Source organism: Gossypium arboreum, chromosome 1, assembly GCF_025698485.1.
Source record: "Gossypium arboreum isolate Shixiya-1 chromosome 1, ASM2569848v2, whole genome shotgun sequence".
Lineage (NCBI taxonomy): Eukaryota > Viridiplantae > Streptophyta > Magnoliopsida > Malvales > Malvaceae > Gossypium > Gossypium arboreum.
Genome location: NC_069070.1, coordinates 42,265,209 through 42,292,076, shown reverse-complemented (window position 1 = coordinate 42,292,076; position 26,868 = coordinate 42,265,209). Strand labels below are relative to the sequence as shown.

General features: G+C 31.7%; 3 long non-coding RNA genes across 3 annotated transcripts; all 3 read right to left on the bottom strand.

Annotated features, from left to right (window-relative positions):
• Positions 1–8,172: 8,172 nt before the first annotated feature.
• LOC128293123 (uncharacterized) lies at positions 8,173–10,888 on the bottom strand. The gene is made up of 4 exons (XR_008283196.1): positions 10,794–10,888; positions 10,633–10,718; positions 8,866–8,963; positions 8,173–8,549 (listed from the first exon to the last, which is right to left on the bottom strand). It is a non-coding gene; the product is annotated as an uncharacterized LOC128293123 (long non-coding RNA).
• Positions 10,889–14,015: 3,127 nt separating this feature from the next.
• LOC128293126 (uncharacterized) lies at positions 14,016–18,470 on the bottom strand. The gene is made up of 3 exons (XR_008283198.1): positions 18,294–18,470; positions 16,507–16,592; positions 14,016–14,827 (listed from the first exon to the last, which is right to left on the bottom strand). It is a non-coding gene; the product is annotated as an uncharacterized LOC128293126 (long non-coding RNA).
• A 1,686-nt stretch (positions 18,471–20,156) lies between these two features.
• Positions 20,157–20,820, bottom strand: LOC128293121 (uncharacterized). Its single transcript, XR_008283194.1, has 2 exons — positions 20,566–20,820; positions 20,157–20,474 (listed from the first exon to the last, which is right to left on the bottom strand). It is a non-coding gene; the product is annotated as an uncharacterized LOC128293121 (long non-coding RNA).
• Between the last annotated feature and the right edge of the window lie 6,048 nt (positions 20,821–26,868).

The window sequence follows — 26,868 nt, the reverse complement described above, 5'->3', positions numbered from 1 at the left end:
CAAAAGAGAGAAACAAAGTAAGCTTATAGCTTAGTAAGTAAGTATGTAAATACTAAAAAAATCTAACATGTTTACACAACAATTCAAGTACACCTACTTTAACTTCACTATTCATTCCACTTTGATTAAGCTGTCTCTGCTGCGTCATATTCACAAAATAAATCATAACTCGAGTTACCAAACTCGAAATTCAAATCCGTAAAATTTCCCTGAATCTAGACTCATAAAGCTTTTTGATAATTTTTTTCTATAATTTTTGGTTCAGCCGATTAGTACAGTTTATTAGTTAAAGTTTCCCCTGTTACACAGCTCGACTGATCTGACCTCTGTTCACTACAAATTGAATTTCTCTCAGTACACAATTCAAACAACCCTGAAGTCTGTTTCATTTAAAAATAGTCTCAATAAGGAATTTAGGCATGTAAACTATATTTCTTAATTTGCTTTGTACAATTTTTAATGATTTTTCAAAGTTGGAACAGGGGATCACGTATTCATCCTGAGCAAGTCACATACAATTGTAAATATCTCAAAATATAGAATTCCTTTGCTTGCTCTGTTTCTTTTATATGAAAGTAGACTCATTAAACTTTAATTTCACATCTCATTCAACCTCTAATTATATTCCTCCTATTTTTGGTGATTTTTCAAAATCACGTCACTGCTACCATCTAAAAACAGTTTTAATGCTAATTTCACTCTTTCACAAATTCTTTATGCTAACCTCATTTTATCTTATATTTGTATATACCACAAATCATTTTCACCACATTTCATTCACCATAAGTGTAGGACCACAATGTCACCACAAAACCATCCCGTTGAACAATTCGGATCAATCCTCGATATTTAATGGTTTCAGCACACAGCCCCACCATCATACTTCGTTTAGTTCGGCTCTCTTGTACACATGGTGAACACTTAGTACCACTCATGCGACCTAGCCGATTTGTCTCGTAGCTCTCTTGTCTACATGGTGTCCGTCACTTGGAATCACGCATGCGACCCAGCTACATTTATCTTTCACGTAGCTCTCTTGTCTACATGGTGTCCTTCACTTGGAATCACACATGCGACCTAGCTACATTTGTCTTTCACGTAGCTCTCTTGTCTACATGGGATACATCTCGTATCACACATGTGACCTAGCTACTATGCTCGTAGCTTTCTTGTACACATGATGTACACTCGGCATCATACATGTGACCTAGCTACGCTCCATCTATTTTATTCGGTTCAACCGATCTCTCTCTAATTTATTTCCATTCTTCCAATAGTCGTTGCTAGAATGGCTGAAATTGTATACATGAAATTATTGTAATATGATTAATTGTATGAGAAATGTATTATTATTGTGTTCTAAGTTTGATACTTCAATCAGCTTTATACATATAATAGCTTTTATTTCATTTAATATCCAAATGAAACCAAAATGCGGCCCATTGAATACTAAACTTTCAAAATTCCTTCCATGTCCTAATTTTGTCCATGAACTTAAAATTGGTCAAATTGCTATTTAAGACCTCCTAATTAATATTCCAAAACAATTTCATACTAAAAACTTCTGGGATGCAAATTTTGCAACTTATTCGATTTAGTCCCTACTTTCAATTTAAGCACTTTAGGCATAGAATTTCATCACGAAATTTTCACACAATCATGCAATCATATCATAAACCCCAAAATAATTATAAAACAATTATTTCTATCTCGGATTTTGTGGTCACGAAACTACTATTCCGATTAGGCCCTAATTCGGGTTGTCACACAAGGGCTGTTCAATTTCCACCGCAATAAAATATCAAAATCTTTAACAAAATCCTCATTAGCCTCAGCTAGATATTTATCCAACTCAGATGTTTTATCCTCACCACCATTTTCCAACTCACTCTTTTTATACAAAACTTGCATCTGCCTTTTCATTTTTTGTTGTGGTTTACCGTGAGAAACATGTGTTGGCACACTCGATTGGCTACAAGTACTATAAAGTGGAGGCTTGTACTCATCAAAAAATTCATACAAAGATTCTTCAATTTTTGCATCATTTTACAAGCTTTTTTAGAACTAGACATTTCATTAAGTGCAAATTCAAGATACTTTAGTTTTTTTCTAAGATCTAAAACACAAGCAACAAACATAAGCAAATTTATCTTATCAATATCACCCCAATACTTATCATACTTCTCTTTCATCTTGATGGCCATAAGATTGAAATCAACATTACTATTTAACTGAGCATCTTATAAAAGAATACCAATTTCAGAAAGCTCGTCAAAAAAATTATTGGGCGTGACATATAAAATGCCAGATATATGCAAAGTGACTTCATAAAAGTGTTCCAAAAAATCCCTCAAGTTTCTAACATTATCCCAATCGTCCACATTAGGCCAACCCTCTTCCCTTTCAAGTTCATCCCTAAAGTTTGTATCTTGCTCCTCAAATATCTCAAAAGCCCTCTCAAAGTTCCGAGCAGTGTCTAACATTAAGTAGGTCGAGTTCCACCTAGTACAAACATCAAGATACAACATCTTCTTGCACTCTATCTTTTTTACCACAACACACTCCTTAAACTTTTGTAATCTAGTTGAAGATTGTCTCACATATCAACAGCCACCTAACACGTCCAATAGATTTATTCATTTCCTTTAAGCCTTCAACAACAATCAAATTCACAATGTGTGCCATGCATCTCATATGAAGATATTTACTATTTTTTAAACTAAACCCCCTCCAGGGTTAAATTTCTTTCTCAAATAACCAATAGCAACATCATTTGAACTTGAATTATCAACAGTAACAGTAAACAACTTATATAACGCCCCTACCCGTGTCCAACGTCGGGATAGGATACGAGGCATTACCGAACTTAAACACAAACAATCATGCAAACCGGGCCATAAAATTTTGTTCAAATTTAAAACTTTTCAATTTCTATCTTAAAGTCCTATATTTGGGACTACGAGGCCTTAAGCGTACTATGAAAGTTTGGGAACTTTGGAAGGTTCAGGAAAATCTATGAAATTTTTCCATGAAGTGGAGCCATACACATTTGTGGACATAGGGACATGCCTGTGTGTCTTCAACACACCTATGTCGTGTAACTCTCTGTCTATGACGTCATCACGCAAAATGAACCACACGGCCAAGCCAAATGCCTGTGTGCTAGGTCGTGCCCTCCACACGGCTGAGACTCATGGTCGTGTCTCTACTCATGTGACTAACACTTAGGCTATTTTCCAAGCCTTTGTGTTACCCTTAATTTCCACAATTCATTACATATATTAAGGACACATATCATGGCATCATTTTAATGATTTAACCTCCTTCATTAAGGTATATTCTTAACATTAACATGTCATTATTCACGTATTTTGCATGCTCGTGCAGTATTAAGTCTAGATGCAAACATCCATAACCATTAATCTTACTATTGTACCACCTTTACTAATAATCTAGAATTATTCACTTATCACTTGTGTCATTAGACCTTGAGCATTCAAGTTCAATCAACATCATCATCTTTTTTTTTCTATATCATGCATTTTCTCATAGCAATGACCGGTTCAATTGGTCATGAAGCATTCATCATACACACATGTTATACACCAACATGGATAAATAGGCTTACAAGCCATAATCATTATAAGTCACATCTCATGGCTATGTACAATGAATCATTAGAAGCCAATATATTTGGCTACTCATAACAACATCTATCATAAAACTAAGTCCCTATACATGCCACTCACTTGGAATCGCTAGCATAAATATATTAATATTCCAACGATTATGTCTCGATAGTGTGATGCTACCTCCGACGATCTCCAACCCCGAGCCGACCTAAAAACACTAAGGAAATGAAAAGGAGGGAGTAAGCTTTACGCTTAGTAAGCTCACATGAAAAATAATAAGCAATGTGATAACATGCTATTTTTAAAATTCTTTCTATTTATTCAAAGTCCAGTCAAGTTGTTTTCCTGAGTCATAGTCACTAAATTATTCGTATACGGGACTTTGAATTGAGAACCATTAATTTCCCCTGAAACTAGACTCACATATCTTCTTACCAAAAAATTTTTAGAATTTTTTGTCTAGCCAATAAGTACAGTTTATTCTTTAAAGTTACCCTATTTTGCTATCTAGCGGTTCCGACCTCTCTTCACTATGAATTAATTATCTCATTGTACGGGACTCAGGTGATGCTTATGTCTATTTTTCTTAAAAATAAACTCATTAAGAATTTTAAGAATATAAATTATAACCCATAATAATTTTTGTAAAATTTTTAATGATTTTCCAAAATTAAGCCAGGGGAGTCCGAGATCATTCTAACTCTGTTTCACAAAAATTCAAATATCTCATCATATGATATTCCTTTCCTTATACGTTTCCTTTATCTGAAACTAGACTCGATAAGCTTTGATTTCATATTTTACCCAGCCTCTCTAACTCAATTTCCACTATTTTTGGTGGATTTTCAAAGTCGGACCGCTGGTATTGTACTAATCTGTCTTAGTGCAACATGATGATAACCATCACAAATTTTTCATAGAAATTATTCTCATAAATATCACTCATCCATTTGCACTCTTATCACAAGTCCATTTCATTTCACATGGCAAACACAGGCTCATGGGTTTCGAGTACGTACCTGTGCTATCTCTTAGCACAACCACTCATTCAAACATAACAATCATATACATCATACTAGTATTATCTAAGCATAGATGAGTTTATCATTTCAAGTATTTCCATTCCATTTCTTATATTAATTCCCGTTGAATTCCTCAGAATCTCAATGGATATCACATTTATCGTCAAGTCATGCAAGCGATCATTTCAAGTACGCACTTCAGCGAACCTCAGTCATTACGACGGGATTACCAATCCAGGCTAAATCCCCCGTATCATAACTCACAGAGTGTTGTCGAGATTACCAGTCCAGGTTAAATCCCTTACAATGACATAAACTCTCATAAGTTCGGATCTGAAATACCAGTCCAGGCTAAATTCAATCCTTAATCGGATTAACTATCCAGGCTAAATCCTTAATGCACCCATATTCTTTAGGAGGCTCGATCACTTGAGGAACACCCGTCCTGGCTAGATCCTTTCTATATTGAGATCAACGGATTACCTGTCAGGGCTAAATCCTTTTCTGCAACACATGCAGGATCTCATGTCATGTAAATAATGATTTATCCATCAGATATCCCTTTTTATTCAACCAGGATTTTCTCTTTTCATCAAGTATATCAATATGCATAGATGATCATACAATGTACATTCAATTCTACACATTTTCATGTTTATTTGGGCATTAGTCCATATAACCAAAAATAACATATCATCTAGTTTTCATACAAACTTATTCATTTCATTTAAAATGTCAATTCCATCAAATGTCCATTAACGTCAAATTCAATACAATCATAGCAAGATATATTTCATGTATAACAATAATAACATGAATAATATGCTTATTAAATCACGATAACTTACCTCGAATATGGAGACAGCAAAATTACCATTTTAGTCCAAAACTTATATTTTCTTGATTTAAGCCTGAATCTCTATTTCCTTGATCTATCATTTCAAATAAAGCCTATTTAGGACTCACATTATTCAAATTGACTCAAAATCATTTTTGGCAAAATTACGTTTTTGCCTTTAAACTTCGTCAAAATTACACTTTTTCCCCTAGGCTCGTAAAGTGATTTCTATTCAATTTTCTCACTCTATAAGCCTAGCCGAACCATTTTCATAACTATGACAAACTTCAATTCTCATTAAAACACCCTTTTTTGCCAATTTTTAGAACTTTTACAAAATGGTCCTTTTAAACGTTTTCATCAAAAATCGCTTAGTAAAAGTCATTTATTTAACACCCAACACTCATTTTCTACCATTAGACATCAAAATACAAGCATGTCACTCATGGGTAAATTTTTAAACATAAAACCTAGCTCAAAATAATGGTATAAATGAGTAGATCATGTTACCGGGACTTCAAAAATGTAAAGAACATTAAAAACGAGCCTCGGGATCACTTACAAATGAGCTTGGAAGGTTGAACCAAACCCTAGCCATGGTGTCCATGCTAGTTTTGGCTGTATGGATAAGATGATAGCCAAGTTTGACTTATTTTCCCTTTTTAATTCTTTTAATTATTAGATTACCAAAATGCCCTTAACTTAAAAATATTTTATTACATCCATTTCATGTCCATTTTTGTCCAAAAATTAACCAATGATCTAATTACCATTTAAGGGCCTCCAATTTAAAAACTCATAACAATTGGAAACTTCTAACATGTGGAACTCAACTTTTGAACATTTTACAATTTAGTCCTTTTGACTAAATTGAGTGCCCAAACGTCAAAATTTTCGAACGAAATTTTCACGAAGTCATTCCGTGAAATGATAGACCATAAAAATATAATAAAAATAAATTTTATTATGCCAAATTTGTGGTCCCGAAACCACTACTCCGACTAGGCCCTACTTCGGGATGTTACAACTTATCAATCCCCCATTTCAGCAAGCATTTCTCAATCACTATCACAATGGACTCACCCTTATGACTAGAAATTGGGCAAAAGTTTAAAATCTTTTTTTCAATTTTCAATCGTTATCAATAAAGTGAGCAGTGATACACAAATAATTAACTCTTTGCAAAGAAGTCCATGTGTCAATAGTTAAGCAAACTCTATGACAATAACTTCTCAAAAGTTGTTTTATCTTTACCCTTTCATCTAAATACAATTGATAAACATCCCCAGTCATAGTAGTTCGTAAAGGAATATGAAACCTAGGACATGCCACAAACATAAATTTCTTAAAGCCTTCACTTTCAACAAACTTGAAAGGTAATTCATCAATCACAATCATTTGTGCTAATCCTTTCTTACATGCTTCTTGATCAAATCTCCAAGTTGAAAGATGCCCTTCCCCCATTCAACTCCCTTTCTAGGTAAAACTAGTTGTCCTTGACTAGTGCCAACAACATTACTAGGATTTTTCTTACATGAACCAATATGATATTTCAATTACCTCGTACCATTTTTTTCATATCACAACAAAATTCCTTTTGACAATAATTACATTTAGCCTTACTTGCACCCTCACTATTAATAATCCTAGTGAAGTGAGACCAAACTTCTAACCTTTGAGGAGTGGCTTTTCTTTTCCTAGTAGTCCCCTTTGTTTGGCTTGAAGCTCCAACTCCTGAATTTTCACAATCAATCGAAGTAGGAGGTGTAACACTACCCTCAATAGATGTTGGTTCGGTGGACATTCTGCACGAAAAAAATTATATAATAAATTAAAATACATTTATAATATTAAACATATTTTGATATTGAGTTTTAGAGAAATAAATTACTGTTAGTTTTTTTATGTTGAGTTCGACATATACTATTATATTTTTTTAAAATAAACATAGAAGATCCCTTAATTCTACCAAAGATGTAACACCCCTTACCCGAGACCGTCACCGGAGTCGAGCACGAGGCGTTACCTGACTTAGCTTACTAATTCGGGGCATAAAAATTTGCTTTTAAAATTAATTTAGTTTCATTCATTCAATATGTCCTTAAAAAGGGTCCTCGAGACCCTAAAACATGAAATTGAAATGGTTTGAGAATAAACCGGAATCAATAAAAAAATTTCGATCACTTAAACAAATCAAAACAATTTATTTCATCTTTCATAAATAAACTATCCATCTACGTCATAGTCACTAAATAAATCATAACTTGAGTTACGAAACTCGAAATCCAAATCCGTAAATTTTCTCTGAAACTGACTAATATATCTTCTTACTAATTTTTTTTTTTAGAATTTTTGGTCTAGCCAAATAGTATAGTTTATTAGTTAAAGTTTCCCCTGTTTCAATGTTTGGCTTCTTTGACCTATGTTCACTACGAATTAATTTTCTCCCTATAAAGAATTCAAATAACCATGTTGTTTATTTTATTTAAAATTAGACTCAATAAAGAATCTATACATTTAAAGTATAACTCTAATTATTTTTGTATAATTTTTAGTGAATTTCTAAACTCAGAACAAGGGATTCAGAAATCACTCTGACCCCGCCTCACCAAAATTTAAATATCTCTTAAAATACAACTCCTTTATTTCCTATGTTTCTTTCATATGAATATAGACTGAATAAGATTTAATTCTATATCTCATTCAATATCTAAATCCATTTCTACAATTTTTAGTGATTTTCCAAATTCACATCATTACTGCTATTTGATACTGTTTTAAAGCTAATTTCACCTTTTTCATGATTTCCATGGAATAACTAGCATTTAGGCATACATAACACCAAACATGTCCTTGATTAGTCATTCCAATAGCTAATGATTATCAAGCATTTACATACTATTCATCAGCCATATCATAAGATCATACACACAAAATGGCTACGATGCTATACATGCCATACTCAAAATGAAACGTCTAGCTATACCAAAATAATCCTTATGATAGTGTGCTCGGACCTCCGACGTACTTTACGATCCCCGAGTTAGCTTGACAAAACTATAAAAAGAAGGAAAATAAAGGGGGTAAGCATTAAGCTTAGTAAGTTTGCATGCAAATTGTAACACCCCTATACCCGAGACCATCGCCGGAGTCAAGCACAAAGTGTTACTAAACTTAATTCATCAATTAAACAACTTAAACAACTTATTACCAACCATGCATGACAACCAAGCATATGCACATCACCAATATCAAACATAACATAAATAGCTAGATTTATAAGTCAGAATCATTAGCTCACTAAAGACCAATATATTTGGCCAAATAATAATAACACATGTTATAAAATTAGGTCCCTATACATGCCACTCACTTGATAAATCTAGCATATGTGTTTATACTGTCAAGGTGTTGCCTTGATAGTGTGATGCTGCCTCCGACGGTCTCCAACCCTTAGCTAACCTGACAACACTAAAAGAAATGGAAAGGAGGGGGGGGTAAGCTTTATGCTTAGTAAGCTCACATGAAATAATAATAAGCAATTTACTAACATGCTTCCCACAATAAAACTAACTCATTTGTACATTTACACATGTTCTAGTTAAGTAGTTTTCTTGAGTAATAGTCACTAAATCATTTATATTTAGAGTTACGGAACTCCAAATTAAGATCCGTAAATTTTCCCAAAAACTAGACTCATATATATTTCCACCATAAAATTTTCAGAATTTTTAGTCTAGCCAATAAGTACAGTTTATTATTCAAAATATCCCCTATTTTTCTGTTTAACAGCTTCGACCTTTCTTCACTAAAACTTATTTATCTCATAGTACAAACTCGGATGATGTTCTCATTTGTTTTTATTAAAAGTAGACTCATCCAAGATTATAGGAATATAAATTATACCCCAAAATTATTTTTCTATAATTTTTAAAAAAATTTCAAAGTCAGAACAGGGGATCTTGAATTCTTTCAGACACTGTCTCACAAGAATTCAAATATCACATAATATGGAATTCTTTTGCTTCCCCTGTTTCTTTTATGTGAAAATAGACTCAATAAAATTTAATTCCATATTTTATTTGAAATTTAATTCAACTTACACAATTTTTGGTAAATTTTCAAATTCATACACTGTTGCTGTCAAACACTATTTTACTACTAAAGTTCACTTTTGCACAATTTCACTTAATTCCTTCCATTTTACCGAGGTTCGCTCAAATATCGAGCATATTGCTCATAAATTCAAATAAACATATACTTGCACTTGTTCATCACATAATCACTTTCACATTTATTTTCACTTAATCGATTTCCCGTTGAACTCATCGGAATAATAACAGATACACAATTGCCTGCACATTTTCTCATTTCCACACTTGTAGCCGAAGCTATCTGGTACGCATAGTAGCCTGCACTTAGTACTACACACGTGATCAAAGTTATCAGGTACGCATAGTAGCCTGCACTTAGTACTACACATGCGACCAATTATCTAGTACACGTAGTAGCCTACACTTAGTACTACACACATGATCGAAGTTATCAGGTACGCATAGTAGCCTGCACTTAGTACTACACATGCGACCAATTATCTAGTACACGTAGTAGCCTACACTTAGTACTACACACGTGACCTCACAATAGCTCATTGGTATCGTTTCTATTCCGAAGGTTCAACCGGGAAATTCCTCACTTTTCAACATTTTACTAAATTGTCCGTAATCAATTTAAATTCATAATTTACATCAAATAATCATTTGATAGGCAGCCACATTTCATATGATATCAAAATATATTAACATAAAAAGAATCGATAGATTATTTATATATGAACTTACTCGAAGTGTCGATCTCACTATCCGTAGTACCATTGTCCATTCATAGTATAATAAGACACAACTCAAATAGAAAATCAACTTTTAAGAATTTACATAACATAAATCACATATTTCATATATCACTTGTCATGTATCATCGTTTTCTTGTACTTCATGTAACATTCTTTCATGTCATATTTCCACATCATAAACACCATTCCATCAACTTTTCCAATATATTAAATCATACAATATATGCAATAATAGTAAGAAATATAATTCAAACATAACATTGCATTATTATTATCATACGAACTTACCTCGATACAAAATATTAGCAATCGGGCCTATTCCTTGTAAACTTTATTTTTCCCTCGATCACGACTTGAATCTCATTTCTCTTGATCTATAATACCAAATTAATTTATTTAATACATAAATTCATCAAAACAGCCTTTAATACGAACTTTGGAAAAATTACCATTTTGCCCCTAAACTTTTGCATAATTACACTTTTGCCCCTAGGCTCGGGAATTAAACTTCATCCCTTATTCTTATGTTTTATGACATGCTGATCATTTTTCCCTTCTATGACAACATCAAATTCTCACTCTAACATGCACTTATGACTATTAGGTATTTTTACCGATTAAGCCCTTTTACTCGTTTTCACTTAAAACCGAGTAGCACAAGTTGTCTAACATAATTTAAAACCTCATATTCTATCATAAAACACCAAAATACACAAATTTCGCCTATGGGTATTTTTCCAAATACAAACCCTAGGATGAATTATTGCTAGCATAAGCTTAATCAAGTTACCGGGATTCCAAAAACGTAAAGAACTTGAAAAACGGTGCTAGAACGAACTTACTATTGAGCTTGGAAAGCTTGAAAACCCTAGCCATGGCTTCCCCCATGCTAATTTCGTCCTCCATATGGAGAAGATGACCATTTTGTGTTATTTTTCCCATTTTATTTCATTTAATATACAAATGACCAAAATGCCCTTACTACTAAACTTTCAAAAAAATTCCATCCATGTCCAATTTTTGTCCACAAACTTAAAAATGGTCTAATTACCATTTAAGGACCTTTGATTTAAAAACTCATAACAATTAAACACTTCTAACATGTAAAACTCAACTTTTGCACTTTTTACAATTTAGTCCTTTTGACCAAATTGAGTGCCCAAACCTCGAAATTTTTGAACGAAATTTTCACGAAATCATTCCGTGAAATCGTAGACCATAAAAATATAATAAAAATAAAGTTTTCCTCGTCGAATTTGTGGTCCTGAAACCACTGTTCCGACTAAGTCCAAAATCAGGATGTTACATTTCTCCCCCCCTTTAGGGATTTTCGTCCCCGAAAATCTTACCAAAAAAATGGTTTTGGTTTTTCAATTGGATTCCTCAATCCTATAATCGATGTTAAAGAACTTTCACTCAGGCTAAACTTTTACTACCTCTCTCTTTAAATTTTACAAAAAAAAGTCGTAAGTGGTATTCACTTTACAATACTTTTTCTGAAACTTAATCTCTACTAAAAAGCTTATGTACTCAAAAGTCCGATCCATACCATTATGTTACATATACATTCGCACCAGAATCTTTTCGGATTCGAACAGCAAATCTAGTCAATTCATCTCGGCCTCATACTCTTTATAATTTCACACAGTCCAAATTTTTGTCAATTCAACCCTCAGTTACTTTTTATTTCAAGCCTCTTCTGGCTTTCCAAAGAAATCATGATATGAAACTTGGATCTCAATCCGATTAGTGGAGATTAAAATTCCATGATATCTAACATTCATAAAGACATGAAATCCTATAAATCTGGTGAGTAGACATTTGGGTATACCAGCATAATTTGCATATCTCATGATGTTTAACAAAACTACATATTACTTTCCTCTTTCAAGGACAGGAACGACTCAGACAAGAAAATCCATATTAACCTTTTCTATTTCCATCCTAACTCCCAGACGGCAAAAATAATTCTGATGATTCTTGTTATACATCTTTAAACTTTCAACATTTCAAGAATTTGTACTCAAAGATGAACAATGATCGTTTCAGCATTTTTTTTATACCCAGATTATCTTCATATTATCAATATCAGATCTTCTTATTCTTAAGTATGCACATCTCTTTAAGTTCTAGAAATATACTCCATACAGATTGAACAATCAAGTCAACCTTATTCATCCGTAATTGATATTTCAAGAAATTCTCTCTTCTAGTCAACAGAACGATTCAACATACATCATTCCAAATTCACTCATCATGCTAATCAAAGACCATAACCAATGCATTAGCATAAGTAATACTGATACCTCAACAGAATACATTAACTCTGATTAACTTACTTGAAAAAGGAAATTCACTATACACATTGGGACTTGAAAATTCACCACATTATCAAGATCAATTCAGAGGTATAATCATATTTGTTCTTTATATACATCAATCACAAGCTGAAGGTCAAGCTCTAAATGCAAGCCATGATCAACAAGTTACAAGATAAAATATCCAGAAAAACCAAGATAGAGAAATCTGAAATAGAGAAGCCAAGAATAAAGAAATCCAAGATAAAGGAATCCATGATACGAGAATCCAATTTACAGCACTGCATCAGAAGACCGAGAACCAGACTCATAAAAATATAAAAGTCCCCAATAGTTTTTTTTTCAAAGAAAAGAAATCCAGAATAACATCATTCCAAACCACTGACAACAAATGCAACCGGAACTATATGCTTCTTGTATATATATAAAATCAATCAGAGCAATGATCGGTAGAAATAGAATCATGGCACCATACACAATTTCTCATTAATTCCCAACAGGAGGAATATAACAAAATACTAGAGAAAAACAGAACCATGTAGATTATAATTCAATTAAACTAACAACACATTCATCTAACGTTAAGATCAGGGAACATTTCCTTATTTCGAACATTATTCCTTTAACTATTTCTACCATCCCAAATCATTTCCTTATTTCGAACATTATTCCTTTAACTATTTCTACCATCCCAAATTCCATAATATTCCCTTCACAAAGAAAACCAGTTCATGGGGGAATTTCAATCAATACATTTCTCGACATCATACCAGGATAGATTGTTTTACCAAAATTAACTTTTCCGCTAACTGCGATGTTGCGAAAATTAAACAATCTTTCGGTCAATCCGATATCTTTCTAGCTCATGTCTGTACTTATCAACCTATTCTCAATCTCTAATCATACTTATAACCATTCCATCATTGAACTCTTTGGTTTCTCACCTAGAAACTCATTCAACATAAACCTCAGGAATTTCCCTTATAAAACACCACTTTGGTAAGGGGGAGGGGTCGTAGGGCCTCTAACTCAACTCTCATATACAAATGTAACATAGTTTTCATCGTAGCAATCATATTTCAATCATGTCATTCATTTCGAGGAACTAACATTCATATTGATTTTACACTCACTTTTTAGTTATCTCATTTAAACAAGTGTACTTATACATGTATTTCAATGTTTCCTAGATAATATTACTTATTCATTCATTAAATCAGACAAGTCAAGCACATAATATCATATAAGGGCCAAACAAACATGGATAAGTATATCACAGTCTAAACTTTTATCTTACACATCATCATATACATATCATTCAATTATATATATCAATCCAAGCAATTTAATACATTTACTCAAGTTATACGAGCTTACCAATCATAATCATCCCAACCAATATACATGAATATTCATCTTATCAATATTTTTGATAAGTTACTCAAACACATGCATTTGTTCAAATAAATCGATCATATACATCATGGAATTATCTATTAATCATGGATAAACTCATTTCACCATGTACACATTTCATGAATCCTCATTCGTACCTTTCCAAGTTTCAGTTCATCATGACTATACTTTACTTGAATATTTTAGCATCACATTCAACATGGTCGGTGTAGCTCGGTTGGAGAGTACCTTTGTCTAAACAAAGTGGCTCTCATACGCGTCAGGAGACATCACACTATCACGGATCGGTGACATGTATAGTTGGACTTTTACACATGCTAGATTAGTCCGAGAACCGACTAAACCATAGCTCTGATACCACTAAATGTAACACCCCCGTACCCAAGACCATTGTCGAAGTCAAGCACGAAGTGTTACTAAACTTAATTCATCAATTGAACAACTTAAACAACTTATTACCAACCTTGCATGACAACCAATCATATGCACATCACCAATATCAAACATAACATAAATAGCTAGATTTATAAGTTAGAATCATTAGCTCACTAAAGACAAATATATTTGGCCTTAGAATCATTAGCTCACTAAATACAAATATATTTGGCCAAATAATAATAACACATGTTATAAAATTAGGTCCCTATACATGCCACTCACTTGATAAATCTAGCATATGTGTTTATACTATCAAGGTGTTGGCTTGATAATGTGATGTTGCCTCCGACGGTCTCCAACCCTGAGCTAACCTGACAACATTAAAAGAAATAGAAAGGAGGGGGGGTAAGCTTTATGCTTAGTAAGCTCACATGAAATAATAATAAGCAATTTACTAACATGCTTCCCACAATAAAACTAACCCATTTGTACATTTACACATGTCCTGGTTAAGCTATTTTCTTGAGTAATAGTCACTAAATCATTTATAGTTAGAGTTACGAAACTCCAAATTAAGATCCGTAAATTTTCCCAAAAACTAGACTCATATATCATTCCACCATAAAATTTTCATAATTTTTAGTCCAGCCAATAAGTACATTTTATTATTAAAAATCTCCCCTATTTTGCCATTTAACAACTTCGATCTTTCTTCACTAAAACTTATTTATCTCATAGTACAAAACTCGGATGATGTTCTCGTTTGATTTTTATTAAAAGTAGACTCATCCAAGATTCTAGGAATATAAATTATACCCCAAAATTATTTTTCTATAATTTTTAACAATTTTTCCAAGTCAGAACAGGGGATCTCGAACTCATTCAGACACTGTCTCACAAGAATTCAAATATCACATAATATGGAATTCTTTTGCTTCCCCTGTTTCTTTTATGTGAAAATAGACTCAATAAAATTTAATTACATATTTTATTTGAAATTTAATTCAAATTACACAATTTTTGGTAAATTTTCAAATTCATGCACTGTTGCTATCCAACACTGTTTTACTACTAAAGTTCACTTTTGCACAATTTCACTTAATCCCTTCCATTTTACCGAGGTTCGCTCAAATAACGAGCATATTGCTCATAAATTCAAATAAACATATACTTGCACTTTTTCATCACATAATCACTTTCACATTTATTTTCACTTAATCGATTTCCCATTGAACTCATCAGAATAATAACAGATACACAATTGCCTGCACATTTTCTCATTTCCACACTTGTAGCCGAAGCTATCTGGTACGCATAGTAGCCTGCACTTAGTACTACACATGCGACCAATTACCCAGTACACGTAGTAGCCTGCACTTAGTACTACACACTTGACCTAACCATTTGATACACGTAGTAGCCTGCACTTAGTACTACACACGTGATCGAAGTTATCAGGTACGCATAGTAGCCTGCACTTAGTACTACACATGCGACCAATTATCTAGTACACGTAGTAACCTACGCTTAGTACTACACACGTGACCTCACAATAGCTCATTGGTATCGTTTCTATTCCGAAGGTTCAACCGGGAAATTCCTCACTTTTCAACATTTTACTAAATTGTCTGTAATCAATTAAAATTCATAATTTACATTAAATAATCATTTGATAGGAAGCCACATTTCATATGATATCAAAATATATTAACATAAAAAGAATCGATAGATTATTTATATACGAACTTACTCGAAGTGTCGATCTCACTATCCATAGTACTAATTGTCCATTCATAGTATAATAAGACACAACTCAAATAGAAAATCAGCTTTTAAGAATTTACATAACATAAATCACATATTTCATATATCACTTGTCATGTATCATCATTTTCTTGCACTTCATGTAACATTCTTTCATGTCATATTTCCACATCATAAACACCATGCCATCAACTTTTACAATATATTAAATCATACAATATATGCAATAATAGTAAGAAATATAATTCAAACATAACATTACATTATTATTATCATACGAACTTACCTCGATACAAAATATTAGCAATCGGGCCTATTCCTTGTAAACTTTATTTTTCCCTCGATCACGACTTGAATCTCGTTTCTCTTGATCTATAATACCAAATTAATTTATTTAATACATACATTAATCAAAACAGCCTTTAATACGAACTTTGGAAAAATTATCATTTTGCCCCTAAACTTTTGCATAATTACACTTTTTCCCCTAGGCTCGGGAATTAAACTTCATCCTTATTCTTAAGTTTTATGACATGCTGATCATTTTTCCCTTCTATGACAACATCAAATTCTCACTCTAACATGCACTTATGACTATTAGGTATTTTTACCGATTAAGCCCTTTTACTCGTTTTCACTTAAAACCGAGTAGCACAAGTTGTCTAACATAATTTAAAACCTCATATTCTATCATAAAAAACCAAAATACACAAATTTCACCTATGGGTATTTTTCCAAATACGAACCCTAGGATGAATTATTGCTAGCATAAGCTTAATCAAGTTACCGGGATTCCAAAAACGTAAAGAACTTGAAAAACGGGGCTAGAACGGGCTTACTATTGAGCTTGAAAAGTTTGAAAACCCTAGCCATGGCTTCCCCCATGCTAATTTCGGTCTCAATATGGAGAAGATGACCATTTGGTGTTATTTTTCCCATTTTATTTCATTTAATATGCAAATAACCAAAATGCCCTTACTACTAAACTTTTAAAAAATTCCATCCATGTCCAATTTTTGTCCACAAAATTTAAAATGGTGTAATTACCATTTAAGGACCTTTGATTTAAAAAATCATAACAATTAAACACTTCTAACATGTAAAACTCAACTTTTGCACTTTTTACAATTTAGTCCTTCTGACCAAATTGAGTGCCCAAACGTCGAAATTTTTGAACGAAATTTTCACAAAATCATTTCGTGAAATCGTAGACCATAAAAATATAATAAAAATAAAATTTTTCCTCGTCGAATTTATGGTCTTGAAACCACTGTTCCGACTAAGCCCAAAATCAGGATGTTACACAAATAAATAAAAACATTCATAAGAATTATCTTACTACTTGGCATGATACTACTTAATGCAACTTCATTAATTGTCATAGACATATTTTAAATTTCTTCACTTACTCACTTACTTAAATACTTACTTACTTAATCAAATTTATTAATACATTTTACTTACCTTTTTCCTTATCAAGCATACATGAACATTATATACTTACCTTTGCTTTTCTAGCATGAACTTGTCTTACCTTTTTAGTATAACTCATCTTACCTTACCTTACCTTGATATTCTCTTTAAATTTTCCCGTTGAACCACTTGGAATACTAAGGATACATGGGTACCTTACCATTGCCATGACTTGTCATGGTCTTACGTGGTATCCTTTTGAAACTTACCATTGCCATGTCTCGACATGGTCTTACATGGTATCCTTGCCTTATGAAATCACCAATGCCATGCCTTGGCATGTTCTTACTAGGACCTTTGCCTTATAGTAACTTCTCAATGCCATGTCTTGACATGGTCTTACATGATTTCCTTGCCTTAGAAACCTTACCAATTGCCATGCCTTGGCATGGTCTTACATGATATCCTTAAACCCTAATGTCATGACATTTGTATCCTACACATTCTTAAGGTTCAACCGGGACTTTCTAAAATTACTTCTCCGTCAATTCATGCTTGAGTCTTCTTTGAATAATTTCATAAAATAAATATACACATGCTGGAAATTAACAACATTAACATAAAGTAATAGAATATTGCATTTATTTACCGCAAACTTACCTCGAAACAAAATACGATCAACTTTATCGATTTAGTCCACTATCTTTTTCTTTCCCCGGTCTAACTCCGAATTTCGTTCTTCTTGATAATCGAGCTTGGAAGGTTGAAAAACCCTAGCTATGTCTTCCTCATGTGAAATTCGGCCAAGGGGTTGAAGATGGACAAAAATTGGCTTTTAATTTTGTTTTTAATTCATTTTAATAATTAAATGACCAAAATGCCCTTAATTAAAAACTATGGTGTTTTATCTTCCTTTAGGTATTTTTGTCCAAACTAGTATAATGGTCTAATTACTATCTAAGGACCTCCACTTTAAAAACCCATTACTCACAAGTACTTAGTACCTTTGTGAACTAGAGCACACATTTTACAACTTTTTCAATTTAGTCCTAAATATCAAATTGAACCCTCTATCGATAAAATTTCTAAACGAAATTTTCACACAATCATGCAATCATGCCATAGACCTTAAAATGATAATAAAATAATTTTTTCTACCTCGAATTTGTGGTTTCGCAACCACTATTTTGTTTAGGCCCTATTTCGGGATGTTACAAAAGAATAATAGATATGGGGTCTTTAGTCACTATACTGCTTTCATACATGTCTAATAACTTCTTGTTGACTAGTTCATCATTCGCACAAGTGAGTCAGCTAGACAAACTTTAAAAGTTGGACTTAAAAAAAAAATTCATGGTGTGGAATGATAAACTAAATTAATATACTTGATAATAAGAAAATTTTGGAAGAATAATAATAATACCTAATGATAAGAAATACTAAATTACCCCCTAGTAAAAGAGAAAGGGTTAGAGGAGGAGGAATTTTCTCCATGATTGTTTATTATGAGTATTATAAGATTTGATAAAAGAATTACTAAGACAAAAATCTTATTTTCTTTTTCTTTTATTAGTAATGCTATTTCTCTTTGAAGATATTACTTGCAATAAGATAATCTAATTTTTATTTATAATATTAATTAAAATAAATTTAATACAATTCAATTGTTACAAACACATGCATGTAAAAAATAAGTTTACTGTTTATATTATTTTTAAAAATATTAATTTTAATTTAATAATACTTCTTTTTTGTCATTTATTAAAATTTTATATATAAGCAACATATTATTTTTAAATATTTATATTATAATATTTTTAATTTTTTTAGTAGGTTAAAATATACCATCTGTTCTTGTACTTTAAGAAATTAAAATCACTCTTAATTTTTAATTTAAAAGTTTTAATCTAATCATTATTATCATTGATAATTTTAATACTTTAAGAGATTAAAATCACTCCTCTTAAGTTTTTAAATTTAAAATCACTCACTCTTAAGTTTTTAATTTAAGATTTTAAAATTTTAATCTAATCGATTGATAATTTATATTAAAATTTGTCAATTTAGCAGCATTCATATGAATTTGATTGAAGATCAATTTTAGACTTAATTTCTAAGTTTCTAGGTTTTTAAGTAAGGGGACGAAAAGTAAATTTTAAACTAAGTAAAAGAAATTAAATACCAAATACGGATAAGCTACAAAGTTTAGAAAAGCTTAAGGTTAAAATTTTAAGTACCAAAAAAATCTAAATAATTTAAGTAACAAATAATTACAACCAATTTTATAAAATAGACAAATCTAACATCAATTGTGGGGCCTATTGATATTGAAGTGTTGGCAACACATGAAATATTACCCTGGCTTGTACTAATATGACTATCTCAGTCTCTCCTTGTAAAAGGAATTAATTTTTCAATGTATTTAGAGTTCCTTTTGGAAGAGATCATATCACATCACATCCTCATGTCCAAATCCATATATGCATATATAAGCAAGTATTAAAATAAAAACAAGAATAAGAATTCGAAACTATAATACAAAGGTCTGCACTGTATTCCAAGAGGTTAACACATAATACAAAGACATGTTATCCGTGTATGCTCCCCGAACATTCTTACAAACATAGGTTCTACAACAGGAGTAAAGATGAGCACATGGTACAAGGTTCAAACTATTTTTATAGTCATATCATCATATTAAGATTCAAACTCTTTTTAACAGTTTTACCATACCGTTAGCTTTCAAGAGTGGTCTTGCTAGTAAAAAAAGAAAAAACGAATCAAGCAGTTCCCAAACCCTCTCATTTTCTATTGTCAATTTGGTTTCCTCCTTCTTGGTCCCTATAATCCATCATCAACAACCACAAACTTGAAACTTGAAAATAGACCTACAAACTTGAAAACATCTACAAGCATGAGAGGAAAAGCTTACCTCAACTCGCCGGTGATGGTGACCTGTAGACGCCGGACGGTTCACAAAGGTGGCTGGCAGTCTAGTGACAATAGAAAGATTTTGGGAGATTTCAGATTTCAATTAGGGATTTTGAAGGTTAAGGGCTTCTTAGTTAGGGATTTTATTTTATTTCTATCGTGAGTTACTCTTTTAGATTTAGTTTTAGACTTTTACTTTTACTTTTAGATTTTTATTTTTATTTATTAAATTATTTGTAATTTTTTATGATTGGGTTGAGTTGAGTTGGGTTGGGTACTTGGGTTTATATATATTAGATTGGGTTTATGTTGGATTGGGTTTGGGTGAATAGATAGTTGGCTATTTATATATTATAATTTTATTTATTAATTTTTTTGGTTAAATAAAAAAATTCGGTTAACTAACCAGTTTCAAACCGAATTAACCGTTAACCGAAAAACTCAAAAAATTATTAACCAAACCCGACCGAATTAATTCAGTTAACCGGCTGATTAACCAAATTCGGTCGGCTAATCGAATTTTTTTGGTTTTACCCGAATTTTGCACACCTTTAAAAATACATATGAGGTAAAATTAGAGGGTTATCAAGTGAGAAAAAGAAAAGAAAGAAAATCCTCATGCAACAGTGAGGAATGATTATGTTTTAACTATAAAATAGAATGTCGGTAATAGCAATGTATCACAAAGAAAAGACAGAAAAATAGAACACATAGATTTTACGTGGAAACCCTTTCGAGAAAAAATCACAGGAAGAGGAGAAGAAAATTTACTATGTCGAATTCGAATAATTACAAGGAGTATAGACTGTGCCTACTTATAGGTTTAGAAAACCTTATTCTAATAAACATCTAATAGAAGTAATGCAATTAGGTTGAAACACCTTATTCTGATCAATATCAAATAGAGGAATAAACTTCTATACAGATTCTTCTTCTGCATCCCATGTCATACCTTTAAAGATGACTTTTTACATAAAGCCCTCAACCTTCTTGTTTTTATTATTATGTGAAATTATTAACTCGTCTTTGAAAATTTTTGTGGATGAACATGCATATACAAAGAAAGTAAGAGGTGATATTTTACTTGAACATTTATGGGCCTAACATTTTTTTGTTTAGTGTTGATGGTTTGTCTTTGAAGGAGAAGTACTTGATCCATGTTGATCTGGGGATCACAATCATATCTTTGATCCTGAAGATAACTTTTGTTCACAATTTCTAAAGGGGTGCTTAGGTGAGTATTTGTTAAATTTCATTACTATTAAGCCTAATCATGTTTCTTTTTATGCAACTAAAGATTTGAGGATGAATCTTCTTGAGGAAAGGGGAATGATGCAAGTCTCAAGGCCTATGGATATGATGGGCTTTTTTTACCTCATGGCCCAATAACAAGTTCAAAAACAAAACAAATCAATGACAGATTGAATGGAACTTTCAAAGACTTTGTTACAAAGCCTTAGAATCACATACGATAAGAAAATAAAATTAATATTCACTTTCTTGTTTTCAAGAAACCGAATCTTTGTCCAATTTTTCCATTTTAGGTTATTTTAAGAATAAAAAAATCAATATTTCAAATCATGGAATTCTTGGCCCTAGAAATGGAATCTTGAAGACAGTGTGTGATGGATTACATCTATGAGCTTAAATGAGCTAATTTCAAGAGCGAACTACAGTTTTGGGCTGGGAGTCATAAGAAAGAATGGTCAAAGTAGTTAGGAAAGTCAGCTTACTTTTCTCTTTTCAAGACTATCCATATACGTAATTAATTCCTACTTATCTTACTATTAGAGTATCCGAAGGACGTTAGGACACGTAGAGCCAATAAATTAAGCCTTTTCCATTAGAGGAATTTCATATTCTATTCTCTCAAATTTACTATTAATTGTTCTATCATCAAAGTCTTACGAGCCCAACACTTACAAATTAAGAACCATCTTCAAACAAGGTTAAGGAAATAGCAAAACTAGTCTAAGCTTTAAAGTAAATTGGTGAGTGTTCAGGGATCGCTACTTATAACTGCTCGGTTTAGACCCTATTAGGAACAGTGGTTTCGGGACCACAAACCTAGTCAAAAATATTTTAATATTATTTTCCGTGCTTATAATGTGTGAATTGATATTTGTGAAAATTTTGTGATTTAATTTTATCGTTTGTGTGTCGAATTTTGAAAAAGGACTTAATCGTGCAAAATGAAAAACTAACATGCTTTATGTAAAAGTACGTATTTGCTATGATTTTTATTGTATGGAATCCTTATATTGTAAATTAACCATTAGAATTATGTATGGACAAAAATGGACAACCATTTTAAAGTGATTATATTATTTCATTAAGGTTAAAATGGTAAATTATGAACTAATGTTAATAAAATAAAAATAAAACAAAGAATTAGTGGCATTCATTTTTTTTTGCCGAAACTTGAGAAGGAAATGTTCATCCATGGAGTTTTAGGGTTCGACATTCTTGAAGCATAATTTGGGTATATGTTTTGTTCGTTTTTTGATGATTTTTACGTTTTTGAGATCGTTGCTTTGTGTTCTAGTTAGCCCATGTCTTAATTTTGGAAATTGATGATGATTTTGTGTTTTGCCACTGTTAAAAGCTTGATGATTTTTGTGTTTGATGATGAAAAATAAATATATGTAGTTAGATTAATATGTTTAATTAAGTAATTTTTTGATAAAAATGTCTATTTAGGACTAAATTATAAATTTTGGAAATTGAGGGGTCAAAATGTGAAATAAATGAAACCTATAGGTTTATATGGGCTAGGGGTAAATTCGACCTAACATGAATGTAGTCAAATTTTGAATATTTTGTGTTTTGTGAAATAGGGAATAAATTGTGAAAAAAGTGAAATGTCAGGGGCAAAAGTGTAATTAGCCCATTTATGTGTTTTTGGATGACTTTGATTGAATATTTGACTAAATAAGTTTAATTTATATTAATTTGTGTAACAGCCCGATTTAGACCCTAATCGGAACGGTGGTTTCGGGACCACGAATCCTAGTCAGAAAAATATTTTAAAATTATTTTATGTGTTTATTATGTGTGAATTTATATCTGTAAAATTTTCGTGATTTAATTTTGTCATTTGAGTGTCGATTTAATAAAAAGGCTTAATCGCGTAAAATAAAAAATTTGGTGGTTAAATATGTAGGGGCCAAATTGAACTTGTCTTATTAATATGAAGCATTTAGGTTGCAAATAGGGCATTGGAGTTAGTGATGAATGGTTGTATCCTTGATATATATGTTTTAGTTATTTAATTATAAAGGTTATATTTGTAAATTAATTAATATGTAATAGTAATATAAAACATAAAGTGTTCATACACTTTGCATGACCGAAATTAGACAAAAGAAAAAGAAAATAAGGAGTTTAAGGGTTCGACCATTAGCAAACTTGATTCAAGGTGAGTTTTAGCTTGATTTTTGATAATTTTTACGTTTTTGATATCATTGCTATGTTATCTACAAAGCCCATGCTTGAATTTTTTATTTTGATGAATATTTTGAGTTATGCCATTGATGAATATTTGAGTTTTGTGATTTTAGTTGATGCAATATGAAAGATATGTTTTGGATTGATATGTTTTGTATTGGAATTTTTTATGATTTTGAGTAATTAGGACTAAATTGCAAAAAGTGTAAAATGTCAGAGGTAAAATGGTAATTTTCCTATTTATGTGTTTTTGGACTAAAATGAATGAAAATATGTTTGAATGAGTTTAATTTGTATATGTTTAGATTAAGAACCAAAGAAATAGGATTTGGATCTGGGGAAAACTAAAGCTGTCTACTAGCCGTCCCATTCTGATTTTCATCATCCGAGGTAAGTTTATAGGCAAGTAAATGCTGTTAATTTTGAACAAATGTAAACTTAAAATGTTGAAGAATTTTATGAGTATATATATATCATGACCAAATGTGTATATGCTTGGGAATTAAGTTTATGAATTTGATTCGACTGAGTTATGACGTCCAAAAGCCCCGTACGAACCGTAGGATTCCAATATGTGCTTTCGTGTAAGACCACGTTTGAGACATTGGCATTGATATATGTCTGGGACATCGGCATCGTATTTGATTCATGTAAGACCCTATCTGGGACAGTGGCATCGATATGTGATAGCATGTAAGACCACGTCTAGGACGTTGGCATTGTTCGATATATGTGACTATCTGAGTATCCTGTTTGATTTCGAATGGTTTAACGGGTAATGATAAGTTATGATTGAAGGGTAAAATGAGCTAAAACGACCAGATATGAGTTAGTTGATTACCTACTTGAAAAAAATAAGGTAAGTTGGCCATTAGGTATGTGATGTAAATTACATAAGTTACTAATGTGAATATATGTGCCTTGAGAAGTATATTCGGCCATTGCTATGTATATGCATATGATATTATATTTTGATTCATGAGTAAATATATGTGTATAAATGTACTTGGTCATATAATTATATTTAGCTTTGAAATCGAAAGATACTTTGTTAATATATATGTATTTGTCCATAAATAAGTTTATATGTGAAAGTATATGATATACGTGACATCATAAGATTGAGGTTTAATATGATTATGATAGTATAATTTGGTTTGGTTTAAATGAGTTGATTATGTCATTGAATTGTTTATTTGCTTATGACTTATTAAGCTTAAATAGCTTACTGTGAGTTATGTTTACCTCTATTTTATAGATTTCGAGATCTAATTACGAGCTCAGGGATCGTCAGCAAACTCTATCACACTATTGACTGTCTTCAGTATTTTATAAGCTAAATTTTTGAAACTATGGCATGTATGGGCTGGATTATATTTTGAAATGTTGGATTTTGGTCTATGTAATCATGAGCCACATGAAAATGGCTTATTACTATGTTAAGTTTGGATTTAGTGCTTCGTTTTGATGATGACCATGTTTGATTTTGGTGTTCGGCTATTACTTATATGTATATATATATGTGAATCTTGGTTGATATGCTTTAATAAGGTCTTCTTATTCGGTTTGGCATAAGAATGTTAGCGGTATAATATGGTAGGTATGTTTTATGATATATTTGAAATGTAAATTAGGTATGATATGAAATGTTGTGGATAGATCTTCTTGTTAAATAAATATGTATGTTATATATATATGATGAGCTTGGTTTTGGTAATTCGGTATTGGTAATTATGGATGTATAAGTGATTGATTTGACGATGGTTTATGCATAGTTGAAATATACATGTGAAATTAGCTGTTATGTTCGGTTAAGGTATTATACATGATTTGGTATTAAAGGACATTGGTTATAATCAACTTGGTGATTCGGCACTTACACACACATATATATACACTTTTGCATATAATATATTGGTAATAAAATTAGATAGATTATGTCTATGAAGTCATTGGTTGTGAAATTATTAACTATGTTTGATTTTAAAAAATGGTTATTTAAGCTTGTTGTTGAATAGTATAATTTGTATTATATAAATATGATTAACCTTGATAGCCGAATATGTGGGCAAATGAATTGGTTATGTATGTGCAATTTTTGTTATGATATTGGCATATACATTTTGGTATATTTGATTTAATAATTACATGTGAAATGGTTCATAGTTGATTTAATATATGATGATTGACATAATGTTTCGTTATATGAAATGTTATATGCATATATATTAATAGAGAAGAATGAAAGTTATCATTGAATAATGCATATGGAATTGGCATGTTACATATATTTTCGACTAAAGTTTAGGTAAATGACCATATAAATAGTAACTTGGTTTTTAATTTATATGTAACCTGTTATATTTGATTCGATTTAGTATATGTTCAAATGTGATGAATTAAAATGATTAATTTCTATGTGTATACATGAATGTTTGAAAGTTGTGTTTTCGTTTGGTAATACCTCGTAACCCTTTTTCAGCGATGGATACGGGTTAGGGGTGTTACATTTGATTGGTATCAGAGCAAGGTTTAGTCGATTGTAAGACTAACGTAGCACGTGTGAGTCTAGCTATACATGTCATAATATATACTGTAATAGTGTGATGACTTCTAACAATTAAAAATGTGTTTTCGTATAGTAAATAGATCCCGATAGAGTCGTAGTTGATGATGTCGAGAGTATAGCACCTGCTTCCGCGTAAGGGATAGTGTAACGTCCCATGCCCGAGACCGTTTCCGGAGTCGAACACGAGGTGTTAACAGACTTATTTCATTGTAAAACACAGTTCATTTTAAAATTTCCAGACAAACTGGCTAACTGCGTCACTGTCACCTTAAAAATCATATCTCAAGT